The 20,728-nt window shown below is 43.1% G+C and overlaps 1 long non-coding RNA gene across 4 annotated transcripts in view; it reads left to right on the forward strand.

The window, feature by feature from the left end:
* The window catches only part of LOC138834532 (uncharacterized), a 31,713-nt gene extending 11,857 nt beyond the window's left edge, over positions 1 to 19,856 (forward strand). For 2 of the 4 annotated variants that reach the window (XR_011374173.1, XR_011374174.1), the window contains 4 exons: positions 1,174 to 1,258; positions 10,318 to 10,538; positions 11,625 to 12,398; positions 19,392 to 19,856. This is a non-coding gene — a long non-coding RNA (uncharacterized lncRNA). Of the gene's footprint in view, positions 1 to 867; positions 1,259 to 10,317; positions 10,539 to 11,624; positions 12,399 to 14,615; positions 14,741 to 19,391 lie in introns of those variants that run through there. The other 2 variants (XR_011374175.1, XR_011374172.1) reach the window with 2 other exon arrangements.
* The last annotated feature ends 872 nt before the right edge of the window (positions 19,857 to 20,728 follow it).

A 20,728-nucleotide genomic window follows, 5' to 3' on the forward strand; every position in this document is an offset into this window, starting at 1 on the left:
CCCATGTCCTGAGCAAGGCTGGCAGGCTCTAAAACTTAAGCCACATTTCAACATCTGGCTTTGTAAAACAAATTTGGTAATTCATAAGGGTTAAGTGTCTCATGGCGGAGCTGGGAAGTGGCTCAGTGGTAAAGTGCTTGCCTTGAGCTGAAGAGCTAAGGGACACCATCCAGAGCTGGAGTTCAGGCCCCACAACCCACAAAAAAGGAAAAAGAAAAGAAAAAAAAAACTGAGTGCCAGTGGCTTACACCTGTAATCCTAGCTACTCAGGAGGGGGAGATCTGAGGATTGCAGTTCAAAGCCAGACTGGGAAGAAAAGTCCATGAGACAATTATCTCCACTAAATCACCAGAAAACCAGAAGTGGCCCTGTGGCTCAAGTGGTAGAGCACTAGCCTTGAGCTGAAGAGCTTAGGGACAGTGTGCAGGCCGAGTTCAAGCCCCATGACCAACCAAAAAGAAAAAAAAAAGATTCTCATGGGAAAACAGGGACATTAGCCAGGCTCTAAAATCAGAGGATGGTGGTTCAAAGCCAGCCAGGGCAGGAAAGTTGTTCAGACTCTCATCTCCAATTAATCACCAAGAGCTGGGAAGTAGAATAGTTCTAGTCTTGTGCAAAACAGCACAAGTTCAGGCCCCAGGACTAGCACACATAAAACCAAGTGTCATGGAGATTCCTGCCCAGGTTGACTATGAACCACAATCCTAAAATTTCAGCTTCCACAGTAGCTGGGATTATAGGCATGAGCCACTACTTAAAAATATTTTATTGACTTTTCTCTTCTTCTTTTGCCTTCTTATACTATTGTTCATTTCGTGTGTGTGTGTGTGTGTGTGTGTGTGTGTGTGTGTGTGTGTGTATGTGTGTCCTGGTGCTGGTTGTAGACCTTGAACTCTGGAGCCTAGCCACAGTCTCTGAATTTGTTTTTCTTTTATTTTTTATGCTGTTTCTAGGCCTTGTATTCAGGGCCTAGTCCCTGTCCCTGAGTCATTCTTTTGCTGCTGGTGGTGGTGGTCCTAGGACTTGAACATAGGGCCTGGTCACTTCCTGGGTTTGAAACCAGGGTAGGGCCACTGTGTATGAGGGTTTTTGTTGTTTGTTTTCCCTCAAAGCAAGCAGTCTCTGTGGCTTGAGCCACACAGATCAACTTCTGGCTTCTTTTACTTTTGGCAGTTCATGGAAGATAAAAATCTCATAGAAGATAAGAGTACTGTATCAGCACCTGAAATCTGAGGATTGGGGTTGAAAGCCCAGGCAGGTAAGTCCGTAAAACTTATCTCCATTTCATCCCCCAAAGAAAGGAAGTGGTAGAATGCTACCTTTAAGAAAAAAAAAATTCTATTTCAAGCCCTGGGTTCAAGACCCACACCTGATACATACTCACAAATTCCTAAGGGACTTTTCTGCCTCAGTTGCCTTGGAACCCAGATCTTCAAGTTCTGTCTTTTGTGTAGCTTGAGCTCCAGGTGTAAACCACCAATTCTCTTGGTTTTGTGCTCATCTTCCACTCTGATTTTTATTTGTGTATTTGTATTTAATTAATTAATTAGTAGTAGTCCTGCCCTATGTATCTGGGCCTGGTCACTGTTATTTTGCTTTTTCATTCAAGGCTGTTACTTTACCACTTGAACCACAGCTCTACTTCTGGCATTTTTGCTGGTTAGTTGGAGATCAGAGCCTCATGGAAATTCCTGCCCCGGTGGGATTTTAACCACCATCCTGAGATTTCATGCTCCTAACTGGGATTACATGTCAGCCACCAAAAAGTGCCTGGCTCACTCAATTTTAATATTCTTTTTTTTTTTTTTTGGTTGCTCATGGGGCTTGAACTCTGGGCCTGGGCGCTATCTCTCAGCTCTTCAGCTCAAGGCTAGCGCTCTACCACTTGAGCCACAGCGCCACTTCCGGCTTTTTTCCTTTTTGCTATATGGTGCTGAGGAATCAAACCCAGGGCCTCATGCATGCAAGGCAAGAGCTCTACCACTGAGCCACCTTCCAAGCCCTCAATTTTAATATTCTTAATAGGCTCTTACAGTCTTTTTATTCACATGATGATGATGATGATGATGATGATGATGATGATGATGATGATGATGATGATGATGATGATGATGATGGTGTGCTGGTCATAGGTTTGAAATCAGGGCATGGGTGCTGTCCATTATCTTCCAGTTGAGCCTCAGCTCAAGTCCTGGACTTTTCTCTATTTCTTTTAGCTTCTTTCTTGGTGGTTAATTTGAGAGAATTGTCTCATGAAAAAGCTTGGCACTACTCAGGAGGTTGAAATCTGAGGATTGTGGTTTCAAGCCAGTCCTGACAAGAAAGTCCAAAACACCCTTTTCCTTTTCTTTTTGTTGTTGTTGTTGTAATGACAAAGGTGAGGTGCAGTGGAGTTGCAGTTTCATTAGCAGGTAAAGAGGATGTTTGTTTTTGAGCAATGGCCTCTCAAAGTACACTGTCTCTTGACTAGGGATGGTCCACTGATGGTTAGAATGACTTGTCTTCCTTCTATGACCCTATTACCCTGGTAACCGATTGTTTACAAAGATGTGATCCTGACTCCTTAGCAACATGAGAAGGGACAATATCATTCCTAGGTTGGGATGAAAACCAAGTGGATCCGCCCATTTGTTGTGCTGCCTCGCTCTGGGGGGCCAGGATGATAGTGCACCCTTCTGTGAAGAAGGAAAATGACTTGAACAATTCTGTACTCTTTGTTCATTTCTGACAGATGAGGGCTGTGGATATATTCATGGACTCATCCAGGGACAAGCAGGGAATTGTCTAGGATCTCCATTGTGTCTAGGAAGGAAGGGCCTCAGGTTTTGCTGCAGAGAGATGCATCCTACAGTGCGGTTGCAGCAGCCCTGGCTTGCTCCAATGCCAGTGATTTCCCAGATCAGCAATATACCTGGACCCAGGAAATGTCACCTTGTGCAGATGAAATAGCTCTCAGGACATCTATCCTGATGACCACGAAAGCCTATGCCAGTGCAAGCGATGGTGACACAATGCTGCTCATGTGGCTGGGAGTATGGAAGTGGCACAGGTGTGGATTAGAGGTGTTGGGTAGCACACGTGGTGGATGCCTTCTGCTCTGCCCACCACATGACTAAAGGCAATGCTGGATTCTGTCTGAATTTAACTGGGGTCTGGGGGACTATGGATTTTCTGGGATGCCATAGCTCCCAGGGGACACAGATTTAGCTGGACTAGGTGAAAGGGAGTGAAGGAAACCTCCAGAAAAAAGGAAGTCTTGATTCTCTTTAAAAGTTCCTTTAATGCTTAAATTTTAATCAAAATGGAAAATAAATGGAAAAAGTGATTCTAGATCTCAGTTTCCTGAATAGCTAGCATTACAGGTGTGACACTAGTACCCAACTCACTCTTTTGTATCTATTGAGTTTATTAGGTTCTAGACACTGTAGCAAGGAAAAAAAGAAAAACTTTGTTTTGAAGGTCTATGCCTTTGTGTGTGGAGTTGGGGGAGGGTAGAGAATGTATACACATAAATATGTTTAAATATATGATGGAAAAAATATATTGAGAGATGTGCTAGGGAGGAATGTTAGCAGTTTGCGGTGATGTATGAGTTCAGAAAACCCTCATGTGGTAAATGACTTAGAAGAGATCAAGGCAGCTCATCCAGGCCCCAGAATCAGGTAGAGTCATGAGCTCGAAGTATGAGCACCTACACGCGGGCCCCCTCCCATTTCTGGAGTTCCTTCCATACAACTGGCCCCTCCCTCTCTCTGCCCAGACCCACCTGGACTCCCATCTACCTCACTTCCTTTTCCCTCAGATCCTCCTGCTACCAGGATAGTGATGGAGGTCATGTGCTCCCTATTGGGGGAAATATGGCTCCTCTAATAAACCTTGTAATAATCTTTCTCCTTTGCCTTCCTGCTTCTGCATGGTCCCCTTGCATGGATTTTTGTCTGATCCTCTTACATTGGTCGCCCTGTGGGGATAGGCTCCCCAGTGGGTTTGATCCTCCCTCCACTTCGGAAGGAAGTTCAACCAGCTTCCCTGGGACCTATCCTGAGATCCTATCCGCCAGTCACCAGAGGACCACCAAGGTAACTTTCTCCTGACTGAGCGCTCTACCAGCCCATCCAACACTGCTAATTAAGTCCCACTCCAGGGTAAGTGACCTGTTTATCTGAGGTCTGCGTTTCTGATTCTGATATCTCAGTGGTAAGGCCACCTGGGCCTCTGTGACTAACCGAGCCCCCCTTTCCCCCATCAGAGTCAAACGTGGACCAAGTGCCAGGGGCCTACCTTGGCCCAAGGACCCCTCCCGCATGTCCCAAGGAATGCGCACGGACAAACATGAAGACATTCTCCACTGGCAGGGCCACCACCCCCTTTAGGAGCCAACCTGTACTGTGGAGAACACTCTAATATAGGCCCATGGCATCAGGTCCCTTACCATGGGAAGGACACTAAATTTCTTTACATTAAGGCCACCTGGGCCTTGGAGGGCTGCTGAGCCCCTTCAATCAAATTTTGCCCCAAATTTAAAACTCCACTTCTGTGAGTGCTTGGGCAGATAGCTCTGGCTCTCTCTCTCTCCCTCTCTCCCTCTCTCCCTCTTCCTCTTTCCCTCTCCCTCTTTCCCTCTCCCTTGCAACTGAAGATAAAAGTATGGATGAGTTTAAGTTTAAACTCCTCCTCTGTGTACTGCCTTTGCAGTTTCCCCTCCTCTGCAGTCTCCCCTGTGAGGCCCTCCCCTCTTTTGCGGCCTCCCCCACAAGACACCCTCACTTCTGTGGCCTTCCCCATGAGGCACCCGCAGTTCTGCGGCCTCCCAGTGAGGTACACCCCTTTTTGCAGCCTCTTCTGTGAGGCCTCATCCCCTGAAGGACTTCATCTGTGAGGTCCCCACTGCTCTGCGGGACCCCTCCTCTGCCTTTGTAGTGGGGGTGGAAACTGAAGCTCCAGTTTTGCCAGAAACAATGCATAAAGCATAAAGTGACTCCATTTAGGGTATCATCTCTCACTCTTTTCCATGGTTTTCCATGGACAGGACTGACTTTGTCCTGGCCATTGTCTCAACATCCATTCCTGGGATAGCTTGTCCCGGTTGGCATTTACAGTTTGGACTCAAGGCCTGGGCACTGTCCCTGAGTCCTTCTGTTCCAGGCTAATGCTCTACTACTTAGAGTCACAATGCCACTTTCAGCCTTTGGCTGGATAGTCCTCGTTCTGTGCTGATTAGTAGCGAGATGGAGTTTTAGAAGGATTTTTTTTTTTTGTGCCCAGGATGGCTTTGAACTTTCTTACAAAAGCTCTTTTTATTTCCAGTTAAAGCAACAAGGAGATCAATGAGATGGAGGTTACCTATAACTTGTTCACAATTGACTAACAATTACTTGTCAGAGATTTTTAAAAGAAAGCCCAGTAGATGCTTTTAACCTGAGACTGATTGGCACTCTATGACCCACTGCCTCTGGGTAGCCTGCTTAAAGTGGCTTATAGACAACATTTAACCTATAACAAATGTACAGGCCTTTTCTTGGGCTACAGCAGCATAGCCTGTTTAACACCCTGGTTTATAAAAGCATTTTCTGTCTGGCAGAGGAATGCCTACCTATGTAGGCCTTTAGACAGATCTCAATAGGAACATAATCTCAGCTCTACAAGCTTTTCAACAGATGAATTTAACCAGCTCAAAAGTTACTGCCAATTAGGACTTTGAGGAGATACAGGGGTTTTGGGATTTACATTCTACAATCTTAGCTTTTATTACCCACTATCACAGATCTCTGGAAAGTTTTGCCCAGTTAGACCAACATGGGTGATAGGCATGTTTACAAACTTATCTTTCTATGACCTTCTGGCTTGATCAATTTTTTGGAGGACCAAGCTCAAGTAACTCAGGACCTGATACCACTTTTGTCATCCAAACATTTGTTAGTAATTGCATCTGGATGTTTTAACATTGTCAGGGTCCCTGGAGTGCCTTTCTTATGTTGGGATAAATACATCTTTGGCACTTTCCTTGGTCAGTCACTGGACTTGAACTCAGGGTTTGAGTGCTGTCCCTCAGCTCTCCAGCTCAGGACTAGCACTTGGCCACTTTAAACTCCAAAACAACTCAGCTTTGAGCACTCTGTTGGCAGATTAGAGATGACAATCTCACAGGGACTTTAGTTTGCCTGTGCCTGGACTGGCTTCGAACTGCAGATCAATGAGTTTTTTTTTTTTTTTTTACAAACAGTCACTTTTACTCCAACTAAAAGCAACAAAGATGGTCATTGGAAGTAGTTTTATAAGCATGGTTTTACTTATTAAATTACATTTGACAAACTTGCCCTATCTTTTACTGTGGGCCTTCTGGCAACTGTTACAAAAAACTTTAAGGGCAAACTAGAATACTTTTACTTTGAAATAAACCTTTAGGAAAAATTTATCTTTTAAACTTGTCTGGGAGGCCAGCCACTCCCCACAACTTCTCAAATTTTTACAAGGGGGATGTCATTTTAAATCCTTTTTGTAAAGTTATTTTAATTTGCATTTAAATGCATCATTGAAACACTGGGCTGTATATTCTTTGCCTGTAGGCTGTCCTGTGGGCAGTGAATAGAAAGAGTGGCCATTTTTTTTCTGCAGTCTGAGTTACCTTTAGGAATTTACCTCCAATTGTAAAATAGTATAGAAATCAATTTCTATCCTTTGCTCATAGACCCCGTATGGTCTAACTTCTGGCGATGAACATTTACAGATCCAAATATCTAATGTGGCTTGTGTTTTACCCTTAATTAACAGGCTTTTGGTCATGTGAGATGAAGCAAGGCCAGAGTCTGAGAGAGACTGTGGCATCTCCCAGCATGTATGGACTGTTGCACCTCCTGTTGGTAACCTGCAATATTTCTACATATACTGGTTAGAGACCTGGTTTACACTGGCTTTTGCAGGCTGGTGCCACTGGTTTAGGCAGCTGTGCCTGGGCCTAGTCACTCTGGTCCCTTGATCTTAATTGAAGTTGATCGGCACACAGGGGAGAAAACTAGAGAATCAAACCCTTAGCTTTAGTTTACTAGCCATGGTCAGTGTACAATAGTTAACTCTTAGCATAGATGGACATAGGAATGACATAATTCACAGCCAACTTAGTTACCAATTTCATTTACTTTGTAAAGGACATTGTCTTTTTTAAGTCCTTTTCCAAGGTCTTTTAAAACTGCCTGTTTTTTCTTTGGCTTAGTCAGGTCACAAAGTTTTAAAGCAATTTAGATTAATTCACAGCTTCCATTGACAAAGATTTTTAGTAGGCAGAGTAACCTTGAAACCATAATCACTTACATATAGTCAAATAAGACACAGACAGAAATGTTTGTGCACAGATAATAGAGCGTGCTTAGATTTTAAAATAGACTTTTAAAGTTTTGAAATTTTAGTGGAACTACTTTTCTAATTATGATGGAACCATGTGGTCAGTTTAAAATACAAAACTTTGCCAACAAGAAACCTAGTGAACAGGAGGCAATAGGAACATACACTTGGCCTAGCATAATGGCGCCACAGGACAGGGGAGGGGGGAGGGGTAGTACCAAGCTGAAGTACCAAGATGCCAATTTGGCACATCCACCACTTGCTCAATGCTAGAGAGAAGAGTAATACATTTTTGGTAATATCCAAACTTGTTGGCCTTTATTTCGGGGAGTTTAGACTTAAACTCACCCATTTCCTATCTAATGAGTAGAAACAAGCAATTACTGGTTACATTCTTCCAGGGCTTAACCAAAGCGTTTAGCATATGAAATACTTGTGAAAGAGGTTACAAGCAGGTAATTTTGGCAAGAGGCAGAGTTTAAGGGGAGGGGGAGAGAGAGAGAGAGCTACTTGCTCAAGCATTCTCAGAAGTGGAGTTTTAAATGTGGGGCCAAATTTAACTGATGGGGACTGAACAGCCCTCCAAGGCCAGGTGGCCTTAATGTAAAGAAATTTAGTGTCCTTCCCATGGTAAGTGACCTGAAGCCATGTGCCTAGAGTAGAGTGTCCTCTGCAGTGCAGGTTGGCTCCTAAATAGGTGGTGGCCCCACCAGTGGAGACTGTCCTTATGTTGGTCCAAGGTGGGTCCTTGGGCCATGGTAGGCCTCTAGTGGCTAATTCCAGCACTTGGCCAAGTTTTTGGTCAGATGGTGAGGGTGGGGCTCAGTTAGCCCAGAAAGGCTCAGGTGGCCTTACCACTGATATTGGAATCAGAAACCCCAACCTCAGACAAACTTGTCACTTACCCTGGAGTGGGAATTAATTAGTGGGGCTGGATGGGCTGGTAGAGCACTCAGTCAGGAGAAAGTTACCTTGATGGTCCTCTGGTGACTGGAGTGAAGGATCTCAGAATAGGTCCCAGGGCAGCTGTTTGAACTCCCTTCAGAAGTGCAGGGGGAGCAAATGCACTGGAGAACCTATCCCAGTATGGAGCCACCAGTGAAAGAGGATCAGACACATCCATCCTATGGGACCATGCAGAGGCAGGCAGGCAAAGGAGAAAGATTATTACAAGGTTTATTAGAGGAGCCATATTTCCCCCAAGAGGGAGCACATGACCTCCATCATCATCCTGGTAGCAGAAGTATCTGAGAGAAAAGGAAGTGAGGTAGATGGGAGTTCAGGTGGATCTGGGTGGAGAGAGGGAGAGACCAGTTGTATGGAGGGAACTCCAGAAATGGGAGGGGGCCCAGATGAGGGTGGAGCTGAGGACCAAAGGTGAGCGATCTACAAACTGCAGTTCAAAGCCAGTCCAGGCAGAGAAAGATTATCATCTCTAACTAGCCAGCAGAGTGCCAAAAAAGCGGGCAGAGTTGCTTTGGAGACCGAAGTGGCAAAGTGCAATCCTTGCACTGGAGAGCTGAAAAACAGCACTCAGGCACTAAGTTCAAGTCCAGTGACCAAGGGAAATGTCAAGGTTGCGTTTACCCTAACAAAGAAAGAAGCACTCCTGGGACTTTGGCAATAATGTTTGGCTCTTCTAAAATTGATCAGAGCTGAGGTCATGGCAAGCTACTTTATAAGCATGCCTAACTGGGCAAGAACTTGTCAACCATTTGTAATAGTTGGCTGTAAAAGGCTGAGGTTGTGAAATGTGGGGAATAGCTTAAATCCAAACTGCTCTGTATATGCTTAAAACCATAATTGGCAGTAAATTCTGGGCTGACACTAACCAAATAAATTTGTTTAAGAATAAAATATGAAATTGTTAGGACCAGATCAAAAGTAAACAGATAGGGTATTAATTAGAACAAGGAAGGAGAAAATTCAAATTTAACTGAGACAAATAAGTCCCAAGTAAGGAGAGAAACATTGGTATAAACACCAAAATAAAACAAAATTGTGATCTGATAATTACTAAAAAGATCATTTATATCAAGATTTAGACCAAATGTTAAATTTTCGAAGATAAGGGCTTAAGTAGAGAGTTAAGCACCAGGAGCCACACTAAACATCTGTATTCCAAAGGATGGCCTTTCCCTCCTAGGCTATTTGAGGAGCTAAACAATGCTTTGGCGTATTTGGGGAGGTAATGTTTTCCTAGGATTTCAAGGTAAGACTTGTCCCACCTCCAGGCCTTGAAACTGGGTGCAATGCCCCCATCTCCAGCCTAGATACCAGGATGTCTACAGGCAGTTGTGTGGACTTAACCACCCTATTTGCCTTGATGCAATTTGTAATCACTAACTGTTCGTTCTGCTTTTATAACTTGTTTGTCAATTACAAAACTGCCACTGAACACCTACAAGTGGAACTTCTTATGGATCTTACCTTTAAACATCCTAGACTATTTAAATCTTTTACAAACCAAAGTACTAAACAGGCTATGCTGCTATAGCCCCCCCCCCAAAAAGGGTCCATACAGTTATGAAAAGTTAAAAAATTATGCCTAAACTCTAGTTTGGAATAAAATGTAATTAGTAAAAAGTTGTCACCTTGACAAACTACCCCACACTATATTATAAAAGCCAGTGTACAATCAGAAAAATATTAGGAGAGTTTACTAAAGTTAGTCCCTAGGTAAAACTTCTTTAATCAACCTGTGTAGACTAATGCCAACTGTTTACACACCCATAAAACATTTAAGCTTCAATTATTAAAAAAACAAAAAAGGGGAATCCCTAAGGGAAACTTTTGCCTTAACCTTATTTACTCTAAATTTTTAAAATTTCACTCAAAGTGATCCTTTCACTAAAGCTGAAAAGCATTTTATCCCTCTAGCAGCATCTCACTATCTATTCCCATATGGTTTAAAAAATTTAATCAATGAAGACTAAGACTAATGCCCCATAAGGGAAAACAGTGTTTCTATCATTCCAGATGGATCCACTGGCAACATCTGGGTCCCTTTTTGACTCATCCGACCTCCAGAGAAGCAAAAACAACACAACACAACCCTGAGGAAGAAGATCTAGTAAGCAGCTTTGCATACCTAAGGTTGAAGTCCGGAGGAAGCCATCATCCTTATCTTAAGAAAACCAGCTTGACCCCAGCAACATGGGGTCAGAATAAGGTGTTGACACAAGACCGAAGCCACCCTGGTCAGTACAAAAACCCCTAGAATACCTGAATATCTGTTTTGGCCATGATTGCACTGCTTGTGAATACTTCTGCAGTGGGTAGTGAACATGCATATTGGGCCTATATCACTCACCCACCATTGTTAAAATTAGTGGATTAGCTAGACCAAGGTCCAGTGGCGTACACAAATGACAGCACGTATTTTCCTCCACCATGGGATCATGCAGACCCTAATCATCCAGGTGAGGAAGGAATACCTTATATTATTTCCTTAGGATTTGAGTCTTTACCACTGTGTTTAGGGACATCACCTTGCTTACCAACCAGAAGACAGGTATGGGCATACATCTTGCCTGATGATAAAATCAACAATCATATGGGGCGATTCAGCACAATTTCCTTAAATTTTATTGGTAAGGATCATTCTTATACAAATAAGACTGGGCAACCACCTAACCTAGTATGACAGGACATTAATTATTGAATTTTGTTTATGTTTCTATTCAGTGGTCTCAGTGTCAAAACCCTAGAGGAAAGATTATACAGCATAATGATAACATCTCATTTATAGATTGAGGTCCTCATGGATGTTTCATTGCCAATTATTCTGAAAAGCATGTTGGTGATTGGTATACTAATAATTCTTCTGATGGTGACGTCTATACAATGGAGTTATAAATCATGTAGAACCCATTGGCTTGCTCACCTGACATGATGGAGGCCTTGTGCCTCATAGGCCACATATAAATTTCAGGGGACACTTAGGGCCTGAGCAGTGGCATTTATAAAACTTGCCACGCAATTTTATACAACTCAGAATTGGGTTGGTCACTTTACTAGGGCCCATGAGGCAAATTATACATTTTACAGGAACCATTCTTTTACTGTACAGGGTTGTATTAAACTTTCCTATGTACTAGCCCACAGGGACAGTGTCAATCAATGAGAACCCACGCAGCCTGGACTCTTTACATGCTTAAATCATACTATTTCTTTTAAAATGCCTTCTCAGTCTCTCCTGATATTAAGATCTCGCTTAGGGGTCTGGGTGCCTGTTAATCTCACCCGACCTTGGCAGGAGAGCCCCACTGTTGGTTTGTTGACAGGAGTCTTCCAGCAACTGCTGAAGAGAACTAGGAGATTCCTGGGTCTGAGTGTAGCTGTGATCCTTGAAATGACTGCTATCACCATGACTGCTGCGACTGCCGGAGTGGCCCTGCATTCCTCCATCCAAACCAAGGACTTTGTAGAGAAGTGGCTGGACTGTCACCAGCTATAGACTCATCAGCACAATATTAAACAGGACATTGATTCCCGTCTGAACACCCTGCAACACACGGTGCAGTGGATGGGAGACCAGATAATTGATCTGCAGAAACAGCTAACCTTCAAGTGTGATTAGAGCTCAATAAACTGTGCATCACTCCTACTTGATTCAACACTTCTAACATTACTTGGCAGGGACTTCACTACCACCTGCCGGTCTTGCAAGGAAATTTGACTTGGGACATCCACTAGTTACAGCAGGAAGTCATTGAGACTTTCTTGGCACAACTCCCTGGCGTGGGATATGAAGGTCTGGCTGAGGGAATTGCATCTGTGCTAAACCAATTGGACCCTCATACCTGGTGGCACAGTTTTACCCATAGTGTTTCTACAGGATTGATTGCATTATGTCTTGTCAAGATATTGCTGTCTACATTCCAAAATAGTTTCTGCAAATCCCTTCTGCAAAGGATCTCTTGCTTACGGTTGTACTTAAAAAACAAAAAAGGGGGGAGATGTCAGAGGCATCAACCGGCATAACCCCATCTGTTGCTGTTTCCACAACGGGATCTGGGAACACGATGTGTGGTATAGGCAAGAAGGGACTACACCATGTGAGTATAGACAAAATTTATTGGAACATCACATGTTTATATACAGCACACAAGCAGGAGAAGTAAATCTTCAGTCAGGGGCAGAGAGTTAAACAGTTTTATGGGAGCACAGACAATGAGAGTTTAAACAGAAAAAGCTAATCCTTGTCAACAAAAGTGGAGCAGTTCCACTAATCAAGGTTGTAAAAGCAGGTAAAGCACAGTTGATTACACATAGGGGGGGTCTCCAGGTGCTGTTCTACATGATTAAGAAGATGAAGCACGAATGGTACTTTTTGCAAACCATTACCTGAGCCTTGCACCGGGGGCAGAACCTTTGGCCAGCATGGAGGAAAGGGTGACCCTTCCTCCCCGAGAAGAATTGGAAGTGGTCCTGTGGCTCAGGTGGTAGGGCACTTGCTTTCAGCTGAAGAGCTGAGGGACAGCGTCCAGGCCCAGAGTTCAAGCCCCACGACCAACAAAAATAAATAAATTGGAAGGAAGGAATGCATGCCTGCATGCACCCTCAGAGCACACAGGTGCTCAGATGGGGTTTTGCAGGCCTATGCCTCCAACACCCATATGAACCCCTCTCCTTTTGCTCCCGATCCAGCTCCCAGATCTTAGGCAGATTGGGTGGAAGGAGGCTGTGTCAGTCCTGGAGTTTTTCTCTGCCTCTGGCTGTGCCTGAGCAGCTGCAGGAGCCCTGGCCCATGCTGCAAGAGGCAGCAACAACTGCTGCAGTCGCTGCTGCAAGTTTGGCCATTTGGCTCCACTCCTGCCTGGTTGCCCTGACACTGGAGGAGTCTCGCTGGCTCCTTTGCTGTTTCACACTGCACCTCCAGCCTAGGGATGAGCCCAGGAAGCTCGGCGCTGGAGCCTTTGAGACCTGGGGGATTTGGAGGGGCTGCCCTGCCTGCAGGGTCTGGCCTGAGGAGCCTGTGCCCCAGCCATGGCTGCTTGCTGCTTCTCACTGCTGCTCAGAAGAAGCGGCGGCGGCGCTGGCCTGTAGCCGGCTTGTTTGCTCCCTCCGAGGCTCTTAGAGTTGTGTTACTGGCAGAACACTATCCCAACTGCTCTAGTACTATTTTATTGTATTTTAAAAATAAAAGACTTCATGGGCCCCATAAGTGCTTTATAAAATATGACTGGCAGCCGTTATTTAAATAAATGTGAGAATTCGGGAGTTTTTTTTTTTTTATCTTTCTAAGTGATTTTTTTTTGTCTGTCTTTGGACTTGAACTCTGGACCTGGGTGCTGCTGTCCCTTAGCTCTTCAGCTAAAGACTAGCACTCTACCACTTGAGCCACAGGACCACTTAGGTTTTCTGGTGGTTTATTGGAGATAAGAGTCTCATGGTCTTTCCTGCACTGGTTGGCTTTGAATCTCGATCCTCAGATCTCAGCTTCCTGAGTGGCTAGGATTACAGGCAGGAGCCACTTGCGCCCAGTTCTAAGTGATCATTTTAAAGGCTAAGCATGATAGTACCATCTACTTGGGAGGCATAGATTGAGAGGACGGCAATCCAAGACCAACCCATGCAAAAAGTGAGATCTGATCACAATCATCAAGCTGGGCTGATTCCAATAATCTCAGCTAGATGGGAGGCTGGTCCTGGGATGGGAAGAAAACAGGATGCCCTAACTTAAAAACTAAAGTACAAAAAGGCCGTGGTGTGGATTAAGAGTTAAACACCTGCCTAAGCATGAAATCCTTTGTATAAACTCTAGTACTGAGAAAAGGAGGGAGGGAGGAAAGCAGGAAGGGATATAGGGGAGGGAGAGAGATGCTATTTCATTAATTTTACATTTTTCCTAACACCATTCACTTTGAGTTTCTTTTGCTCAAGACTAGCACTCTACCACTCAAGCCTCAGTACAACTTCCAGCCTTTTCTCTTTATGTGGTACTGAGGAACCAAACCCAGGGCTTCATGTATGTGCTAGGCCAGCACTCTATTACTAAGCCACATTCCCAGTCCTTCTTTTATTTTGTAAGATGAGGTTTGGTTTTGTGTTCTTCTCTTGGCATGGAACTTAGGCTAGTCTCAACCTAACTTCTGACTCAGCCTCCTAAATTCAGAGATTGCAAACATAGACCACCATACTCAGCTCAGGATTCCTTTGAGAGAATCATCTTTTCAGAGACAGAGTTATTCTGTCTTCCTTGGATTGGATGGCCTTTTGCTTTTGGCATTGTGTTAATCCCATTTCTTGTCCTGATATATTTCTCCTTCTAGATCAATAGAAAATTTTCAGCTTCCCAACTTGAAGCCTATTGGTCTCATCCAATAATATAACAAAACTTGTGAATATCATTACCTGGCATCATGGGCATGCCAGCCAGCTAAAACTCAGCTATCAGGTGGGTTTGGGCTTCAACAATGCAGGCAATTCTCTGCATAACCTGAAAACTGTCATAGATAATGTTGGTTTATTCCATCCTGTTTTCAGCTGCTTGCCATTCTGAGCTTTGTATGTTTTTGCTTTCTTTTATTTATTTATTTATTTATTTTTGAGTCATAGGCCTTGATCTCTGGGCTTGGCTTGGGTGATGTCCCTGAGCTTTTCAACTCAAGGCTAGCACTCTACGACTTGAGCCACAGAGCCACTTCTGGTTTTCTGGTGGTTTATTGGAGATAGGAGTCTCACGGACTTTCCTCCCTGAGCTGGCTTTGAACCACGATCCGCAGATCTCAGACTTCTAAGTAGCTAGGATTACAGGTGTGAGCCACCTGTACCCGGCCCTGACTGAATCTTGAAAAGAGAAGACAGGAATAGGTCAAGAGACACACAGTATCAAAATGGGGATGGGAGGGATCGAGAGTTCTGACTGAGCAGTGGATCCATATAAAGTCTGATCAGACTTACTCCAAACATGAAGGAACATCTTCAGTCTGGATGTGGGATGCCTATAAACATTGTCAGGGACATGAAAGGAGCAGGGTTGGGATGAAGGTTTTAGGGAGCACTGTGGGATGAAGTGTCATTAAAAACTCTCAGCTCTGGGGCTGGGAAGTTGGCTCAGTGGTAGAGCGCTTGCCTTGCGTGCCTGAGGCCCTGGGTTCGATTCTTCAGCACCATATAAGCAAAATGGAAAGCCAGAAGTGGCGCTCTGGCTCAAGTGGTAGAGCACTATCCTTGAGCTGAAGAGCTGAGGGACAGGGCACAGGCCCAGAGTTCAGGCCCCACAACCGGACCCTCCCCCCAAAAAAAAACCTCTCAGTTCTGACAGCACAGATCAAGTGTTTGTCTTGAGAGTCCCCTGTTGTGCTGTGGCAATGCTCTTCCTGTGTATGTCTGTCTAGAGGGGGAGGTGTTTGCTCCTCATTTGTCATTAATTCTAGAGGACAGAGGAGCCCCATGAGTCCAGTAAACAGATGCTTTCTGGCAGCTTCTCACAGTGTTTCCTCCAGGCAGCACCAGGCTCTTTACTTGCTCTGATGAGGCAGCTGCATATGGGTCTGCAGGAATTTCTTGTCAAGAAATTAGAGAGTCATTCATTCATTACTCTAGAACAAAGAGTGGCAATGCCTAACTATAGGTTGCTTTGTTATTCCAATGTGTGTGCTACTGGCACTGGCTTGTCTCTTCAGTCTGCACAGGCTCAGGACAATACTATAGTCAGCTCGGACACACCAGCTTACACCCAGTCACTACTCAGAATGTGATGTCAAAGCTACTCCTGGTAATAGATGACAAGGCTGTTTAAGTCAGAATAAGATCACAGCAGAATGCACTACGATATCTTTTTGCTCCTCTGATTTAACAGCTTCTAAGCTAGTGTTTCCTGGCTTCCTATCCTTGTGGCGTAGTATGAGAGCCATCTAGGTTGTTGCAATGCATCAGCCAGGAGAAGGGTGTCTATAGTCAGAGTATGACACAAAAAATAGCATCTGTGGTGAGGTTAGACTTGGTGTTGGATTATAATTAAGCTATTTCTGCAAAGCTGGGAAGCATGGAAATGGACTGCCATTGTGAAATGGACATGGGATAATTTAGGAGACAACAAGGATCTGAGTAGCTCTCACCTGTAATCCTAGCTACTCAGGATGCTGTGATCTGAGTACTGAGGTTCAGAGACAACCTAGGCACAAATATCAGATAGTTTCTTTCTTCCAATTAACTAGCAAAAACGAACTAGAGCTGTGGCTGAAGTACTAGCCATAAGAAAAAGAGCTAAGGGTCAGCACTGAGCACATGCTAGCATGAAAAAAATGAGAAAGACATAAGAAGGGAAATTACAAGAAACTTACTGTGAACAATTAGACCTCTAATTATCTTTCTTTTTATTAGCAAGTATTGGTTGTACAAGAAGGAGGTTGTGACGTTCCCATACATGGATACAATGTATCACAGTCATACCCACTCCATCACCTACCCAGTCTTATTTCCAGTTAACACTAAAAAGCCAGAAGCAGTGAGGTAGCTCAAGTGGAAGAGTCCCAGCCTTGAGCAAAAATCTGAAGTGACATTACCAGGTTCTGAGTTGAAGCCCTAGTACAAGGACCACCACACCCAACAAAAATAAAATATTCCATGGGAATGAATGTAGATCTTGTAACATACAACTACAGAAAATAGTAATGTCTGGCATTGAGCTCCCTTAAATTATAAATAACATGAGGAAACAAAGGTCCAAAGTCTTTTTGAATAGCATTTTATTTTCTGAGGATAACAGAATAACAAGACATTGTTATTGTCTGTTCTGTCACATGGTGTTAGATATAAGTATGAGATACTCTGCAGGAAGAACCTCTGTGCAACTTCTGAGGAAACAGAAGTTGGCTGTTCTTTTAAGGGTGAAGGAAATACTTTGTATCTTTTGATGGCGGTGAATCTATGGGAAATCATCAACCTATTAAAAACTAGATATAGTTATAGAATTATATCATCTTATATTAAGAAAGGTCATTAAAGGCACTTTAAAACTAAACAAAGAGGGGCTGGGAAGGTGTCTGAATGGTAGAGTGCTTGCCTCACATGCATGAGGCCCTGGGTTCAATTCCTCAGAACCACATAAGCAGAAAAGCAGAAAGTGGTACTGTGGCTCAAGTGGTAGAGCACTAGCCTTGAGCTGAAAAGCTGAGGGACAGCTCCCAGGCCCTTTGTTCAGACCCCATGGCCAACAAAATACATACATGCATACATACATACATACTTACATAAACTAAGAATAAGAACTTTAAAAGAGTAAATTAATAGAAATTGAATATAACTTAAATAGCAATCTACAAATTTATACTGTTAAATTCATTGAGTACTTAAAAAATGGGGAAATTCAATTCTTTCCCATAATAGATTGTTAACTGAAAAATATAATTTGAGTGAGGGAATTTTGTGTACATGCCTATTACATATCATCTAATAGAAATGCCATGTAAGCCAGAACACAGAAGCCTCCCACAGAACATAGTGCTGTCTGAAAATGAACTCATGGAAAAATGGTACAAAACCTTGTTCAGAAGTCATACTAAAATTTTTCTGTGTATATGCTGATCCTGGGGTTAGAACTGAGGGCTTGGATGCTGTCTTTGAGCTAATTTTGCTCAAGACTAGTGCTGTGCCACTTGAGTCACAGCACCACTTCCAGGAGTGTTTTAGTAGTTTTTTGGAGATGAGTCTCATGGACTTTCTTTCATGGGCTGGCTTCAAACATTGGTCTTCAGATCTCCACCTCCTGAGCAGCTAAGGCTATAGGCATGATCCAGCAGTGCTGGGCTCCAAACTGACAATTTTCTCTCAAGAAATATCATTTCACACTGAAATAGTGAATCCAAATAGCTCATAATGGAACAAGGAATAATATTTCCACAGCAACCTATAGTGGATCTATTCGCATATACTGTGACAGATACCAAATGTTCCCAAATCAAATCTACCCTAACCATTTTTCTCTCATAGACCCTTCTTAAAGCAATTTCAGCAGGTTTTGTTAGTTTGTTTTGTGCTTATTCTAGGTCTTGAACTCGGGGCCTGAGTACCATATCTATGCTCCTTTTGCTTAATCTTAGCATGCTACCACATGAGCTACAACCCATTTCCTTTCTTTTGGTAGTTTTTTGGAGATGAAACTCACTGATTTTTCCTGCTGACAAGCTTCTGAATAGATGGGATTAAAGTTGTGAGCCACTTTCCCCCACCTTCATTGTTTACTTTTGTAGGAGCACATAAAGTACTTCCACCACATTTGTCCATTTGCCCTTCCCCTCACAATGCTACCCCCACCAAAAACCTTATAATAGCTTTCTTAATCCCTTGATTAAAGTAAACTAAGCAAAGAGACAATTAAAAATGATATGCTATGTCTTAGGTTGCCTTGATCTTAGCAGAGTATCACTTCAAGTTAAAAACTGATTAACAAAAATTAAAGAAAAATACCGAGGAGACTCAAAATTGAACAAAGTAAATCCTAATCTTCAAGTTTCAGGTCTCCAAGTAAAAGGAAAGCAGAAAATGTTGTTGCGAGTTCCAGGTAACCAGTGAGGCTTGATAGTCAAATGTGATGTGTGATCCTGAAGTCTGAGGGGAGGATGAGCAGTACTAATGTATAAGTGTTTAAAATCCCTCACTTCAATGGTTATGCTGGGGTGAAGTTGAGAATGTCCTTGTTCAAGGTTTTGGGTATCATCATATTTATGACTTCATGAAATCCCATAACATCATGATGCCTCTTCCTGAAAATTCATTGAGTAATCCTAGCTACTCAGAAGGCTGAGATCTGAGCATCATGGTTTAGTTATCTCCAATTAATCACCAAAAAGATGGAAGTGGAACTGCAGCTCAAGTGGAAAATCACTAACCTTGAGGGGGAAAAAAAGCAAACAAGAACAGATTCTAAGCCCTGAGTTCAAGCCCTAGGAGTGGGAGTGGGGGGAGTTTGATTGAGAAGGAAGACAAAAGACAGTCAAAGCCAAGAGTAAAGTAGGTCCTAAAAGTTCAGAGATTACAACCTAGAATGCCTTTAACCAAGGATGCTTGTCTTAGTTGGGTTTTTCTTATTGTGATTTTTATAGGCAAACAGCATTGAATTGGAGAAAAAAATAGCTTTCTCAACCTAAACCAAATGTCAAAATGAAGAAAAAGCCTATCTTGTGCAAGCCTATAAAGCAGGAGTTACTGGAGGGGAATGAAGAAAGCCTAAAGAAGAGCTCAGCATCCCAGAGAATGGTGTGTCAGACCAGGAAGGCAAAGAGGAGGACCAGGAGCCAGAATCATCATGTGACTTCAACTCTGTGGATATGTGCAGAGTCATGTGTTCACTCACTAACTCTTAGGATTTTGTCATGGCTAGGACACTAAACTCGCTCCTTACTCAAATTTTCCCTTTCATCTGCTTGATCTCAAAACTTCTTAACTTGGGTGGCATTTTTTGTGCTTTTGAAATTTTTATTATTTCTCAAAAACAGCCTTTGAAGTGTTAAAAAGACATCTGGGTGAATAAAGTGGAAATTTTCGAGTTTTGTAAAAAAAAAAATTAATGAACTGAGGCAGTTGGAAGACCATGGGAAGAGGTGTAATAAGAATAGTCTCTTCCGTGGGAAAAGTCTCAACAGTTTTACCTTCAGCTCCATCTATAAGAAACCATTAACATTCTCTATTAGTAGAGTTATTATTTGTATAATTAAATTTGGAATTGGCACTTGATGATCCAAATATTAAGTACCAAGTCCACTGAGCAAAGTTTAGGTTGTCTGATATAAAGTTGAAGAGCCTACAAGTTTAAATTTTTCTTTAATATAATAAGTAACAGACTATTTTTCAAAATCTACTTGGTATGGCGAACTTGAATTGCTAGGCCTGGTAATACTTTTCATTGTAGGAACAACTAGTTTTTCTACATAGCTCTTACCCTATACCCTGATGCCCTACTCTGTTTTGTTAGCCTTGTCCAATACTTTGGGATGTAATCCTTTGGTTTATTTTTATCATTCTAAAGCTAGTCTCTATCATCATAGATATATCAGAATTGGCATGTTGGTCTAAATATCTGGGAATAAATCTATTTCTTCCACTGTTCTCCCCACAGACATCTTTAGGTAGAAAAATGTTGTTTCCTGCTCTTTGCCTTAGCACCATCTTCCTAGAAAAAACAGCACCATGAGAGCCAAGTAGAGGAAGCGAATGCGCAGGCTGAAGGGCAAAAGAAGAAAGAGGAGGCAGAGGTCTAAGTAAACCAGTTTGTGCATCCATCGAGGCCAGAGGAGCAGGAGGAATAAGGAATGCCATAGGCTGGGATGCTGAGATGTTGGACTGCATGCCGCTGTGATTTCCCAGTGGATCCAGAACTTTCATTGCCAAGATCATCTCTGAAAGACACACCTTGCTCATAACCAAGCATCCCCTGATGGTC

Source organism: Dipodomys merriami, unplaced genomic scaffold (assembly GCF_024711535.1).
Source record: "Dipodomys merriami isolate MVZ:Mamm:240054 unplaced genomic scaffold, mDipMer1.0.p SCAF_2180, whole genome shotgun sequence".
Taxonomy (NCBI): domain Eukaryota; kingdom Metazoa; phylum Chordata; class Mammalia; order Rodentia; family Heteromyidae; genus Dipodomys; species Dipodomys merriami.